The sequence below is a fragment of the Vulpes lagopus genome, chromosome 12 (genome assembly GCF_018345385.1).
Source record: "Vulpes lagopus strain Blue_001 chromosome 12, ASM1834538v1, whole genome shotgun sequence".
In the NCBI taxonomy this organism is placed as follows: Eukaryota; Metazoa; Chordata; class Mammalia; order Carnivora; family Canidae; genus Vulpes; species Vulpes lagopus.
The window spans coordinates 34307865-34312301 of NC_054835.1; the positions used below are offsets into that span (position 1 = coordinate 34307865).

General features: G+C 50.1%; 1 pseudogene; it reads right to left on the bottom strand.

The window, feature by feature from the left end:
- Nucleotides 1-442: 442 nt before the first annotated feature.
- On the bottom strand, nucleotides 443-2102 carry LOC121474191 (annotated as a pseudogene).
- Between the last annotated feature and the right edge of the window lie 2335 nt (nucleotides 2103-4437).

Below are 4437 nucleotides of genomic sequence, written 5' to 3' on the forward strand. Positions count from 1 at the left end.
ACACTTTAAGAAGCCCATGGTCAGGGAAAATAGGTCAACAAGCAAGTATAATGATAAGACATGCACCTTAAGATAAGTCATGTGGGTGTTTAACATAAATGGCAACCATGAAGATTTATCCAGAATCCAAGAGAGACAGAAGAAGTAAAACCTGAATAGGGCAGGGGACAAATGCAGTCCACCTGTGATATTCATGGGGATCAGGAGCAGGAAAGAGATGATGACAGGAGGGCTTTCTTTTTTTTTTCCAGGAGGGCTTTCTTGAAATCAAAACCATGTTGGAAAATAGAGAGAAAGAATCGTCCGTTAGGCTCCTCTCTGAGTGTTTTCCTGTCAGGTCAGGGTATTTTTTGTTACAGAGGAATCAAACTCTCTTGGATTGGAAAGTGAGACAATTCACTCACGCATATTGTTTTATTTGTTTTATTTTTGCTTTAAGACAGGGAATACTTTATTCAAACCCATCAGAGAAATGGACAGCTTGGGTCTGTAACAAAGCGTTGTGTTTTAAAGCATAGGTCAGTAATTGTATATGAGAGTATACACTGCTACATACAAATTAACTGATCAGAGCACAACTTTTCAATGTTCAAAACAGAATAAGCTTCCCTGTAAAAGCAGCACCTTTGTGACATTTTTAACTTTAGTATTCCTCTCCTTTTTCACCCTCTCCTTCAACAGAATCCACACCAACCTCCTCATAATCCTTCTCCAGGGCAGCCATGTCCTCACAGGCCTCAGAAAACTCTCCTTCCTTCATGCCCTCACCCACATACCAGTGAACAAAGGCACACTTGGCATACATCAGGTCAAACTTGTGGTACAGGAGAGCCCAGGCCTCAGCAATGGCTGTGGTGTTGCTCAGCATGCACACAGCTCGTTGTACTTTGGCCAGGTCTCCACCGGGTACCACAGTGGGAGGCTAGTAGTTAATGCCCACTTTGAAGCCAGTGGGGCACCAGTCCACAAACTGGATGGTACGCTTGGTCTTGATGGTGGCAATGGCAGCATTGACATCTTTGGGAAACACGTCGCCACGGTACAACAGGCAGCAAGCCATGTATTTACCATGGTGAGGGTCACATTTCACCATGTGTTTGGCTGACTCAAAGCATGCATTGGTGATCTCTGCTACAGAAAGCTGTTCATGGCAGGCTTTCTCAGCAGAGATGACAGGGGCATATGTGGCCAGAGGGAAGTGGATGCAGGGATAGGGCACCAGGTTGGTCTGGAACTCCGTCAGATCCACATTCAGGGCTCCATCAAATCTGAGGGAAGCAGTGATGGAGGACACAATCTGACCTATCAACCTACTTAGATTAGTGTAGGTTGGGCACTCAATATCGAGGTTTCTACGACAGATGTCATAGATGGCCTCGTTGTCTACCATGAAGGCACAATCAGAGTGCTCCAGGGTGGTGTGGGTGGTGAGGATGGAGTTGTAGGGCTCTACTACAGCTTTGGGCACCTAGGGGGCAGGGTATATGGAGAATTCTAGTTTGGACTTCTTGCCATAATCGACAGAGAAACGTTCCATCAGCAGGGAGGTGAACCCAGAACCGGCTCCCCCTCCAAAGCTGTGGAAAACCAAGAAGCCCTGAAGACCCGTGCACTGGTCAGCCAGTTTCCAAATTCGGTCTAAGACAAGGTCAGTGATCTCCTTGCCAATGGTGTAGTGCCCTCGGGCATAGTTATTGGCAGCATCTTCCTTGCCTGTGATGAGCTGCTCAGGGTGGAAGAGCTGGCGGTAGGTGCCAGTGCGAACTTCATCAGTGACTGTGGGCTCCAGGTCTATAAACACTGCCCTGGGCACGTGCTTGCCAGCGCCCGTGTCACTGAAGAAGGTGTTGAAGGAGTCATCTCCTCCCCCAATGGTCTTGTCACTTGGCATCTGGCCATCGGGCTGAATGCCGTGTTCCAGGCAATAGAGCTCCCAGCAGGCATTGCCGATCTGGACACCTGCCTGGCCAACGTGGATCGAGATACACTCACGCATGGTTGCTGCTTGGCGGCTGCCGGGCGGATGGCGGAGAAGAGGAGAGGTTGTTGCTTCTTACAGCGCGACTCTTAGGCCGTTGATGTAAGAGAACCTACGCATATTGGTTTTTTTTTTTTAAGATTTATTTTTATTTATTTATTTATGATAGACATAGAGAGAGAGAGCAGAGACACAGGCAGAGGGAGAAACAGGCTCCATGCCAGGATCCTGACGCGGGACTCGATGCCGGGTCTCCAGTATCGCGCCCTGGGCCAAAGGCAGGCGCGGAAACCGCTGAGCCACCCAGGGATCCCCCCTACGCATATTGTTTTAAAAGCACATTGCAATCAAACCCATGACCTGGTAAAAGCCTCCAATGAGTTGTCTTCTTTTCTTTATCCCTTTGTTTCCCCCTTTTACAGTAATGGACAAACATGATATATATAGCACCCACACTGACAAACTTGAGCAGAGCAACTTTGGGGAAAGCAAATATTTTTTGCAATAATTACACACACGCAATAATCAAGAGACAAAGGAATTAGCAAACTCTTCAAGTTACATTCAAACCCTCATCCCTGTCATTTACTTGAAAATACTAAATACCTTCAGGGCAAATCACTGAAGTGGCTGAGCAATCTCTACTGCAATATTTAATGAAGCTTATAAATCCTGAAATCCTTCTGGGACCATTGCTGGATGGCAATGGAACAGTGTTGGGGGTTTCTGAAATTGCGGGTGCTTAATTATGTCTAACAAAGTCGATTATCAATAAAGTGTGCATCCATGTCTGAACTTAATTTGTCTCTGCCTCTGTCACTCAGGGTGTCCAAGAATCTGTCTGAACAGGGTTGGCAAATCTTTCCTATCAAAGTCCAGATTTTTATTTTTTTTTTATATTTTATGGTTTGCTAGCCACAATGTCTTTGTCATGATGATCCAGCTCTGTCATGGTAGGATGATAGCAGTCATAGGTAACCATAGAGGTGCCTCGCTGGCTCAGTCAATAGAGCATATAACTCTTGATCTCAGGGTCATGAGTTCAAGCCCTACACTGGGCATAGAGATTACTTAAAATAAAATCTTTAAGGGGTGCCTGGGTGGCTCAGTAAGTTAAGCGTCTGCCTTTGGCTCAGGTCATGATCTCAGGGTCCTGGGATCGAGCCCTGAGTTCTCCCTCTCCCTTTGCCCTTCCCCCCAACCCTTACTCATACTCTCTTTCTCTGTGACTTAAAAAAATAAAATCTTTAAAACAAAGCAAAACAAAAAACAAACCAAAAAATAAGCAGGTCCATGTTCCAACAAAACTTTGTTTACGGGAGGGAGGGGCAAGATGGCGGCAGAGCAGGGTCTCCAGGTCACCCGTCCTCAGCAAATTACCTAGAAAACCATCCAATCATCCTGAAAACCTACGAATATGGCCTGAGATTTAAAGAGAGACCAGCTGGAACGCTACAGTGAGAAGAGTTCGCGCTTCTATCAAGGTAGGAAGACGGGGAAAAAGAAATAAAGAAACAAAAGGCCTCCGAGGGGGAGGGGCCCGCGAGGAGCCGGGCTGAGGCCGGGGCGAGTGTCCCCAGGACAGGAGAGCCCCGTCCCGGAGGAGCAGGAGCTGCACCGACCTTCCCCGCGGAAAGGCCTCCCGGGGAATTGGAGCAGGATCCCCAGAAAGGCGGGGATGCCCTCGGGCTCCCTGGGACAGTAACAGAGGAACTGCGCCCCGGGGAGATGCGCCGAGCTCCCTAAGGGCTGCAGCGCTCGGCGGGACCCGGAGCAGCTCGGAGGGGCTCGGGCGGCGGCTCCGCGGAGGGGGCTGCGCGGCTCCGGGAACAGCTCGGAGGGGCTCGGGCGGCGGCTCCGCGGAGGGGGCTGCACCGCCGGGAGCGCGAATCCAACAGCGCAGGCCCCGGAGCACAGGGCGCCGGGACACAGCCCAGAATCCGGCCTCCCCGGGACAGGCAGAGGCCGGGAGGGCCCAGGACAGCAAGGACGCTCCTGCCTGGAACTGAGCAGATCAGCGGCCCCGCCCCGGAGCCCCCAGGCCCTGCAGACGGAGAGCCCCGGAGCTACTGCGGGGGCTGACTCCAGGGTCCCAGAGCTGCCCCCGCCACTGTGGCTTCCTCCCGGGGCCTCACGGGGTGAACAACCCCCACCGAGCCCTGCACCAGGCAGGGGCAGAGCAGCTCCCCCAAGTGCTAACACCTGAGAATCAGCACAGCAGGCCCCTCCCCCAGAAGACCAGCGAGACGGACCAGTTCCAAGGGAAGTCAAGGGACTTAAACTACACAGAATCGGAAGATACTCCCCCGTGGTTTTTTTTGTTTTTTTGTTTTTTTGGTTTTGTTTTTGTTTTTTTTGTTTTGTTTTGTTTTGTTTTGTGCTTTTTTTTTTTTCTCTCTTTCTTCTTGATTTCTGATTGCTTCCCCCACCCCACCCCTTTTTTTTTCTTTTTTCTCCTT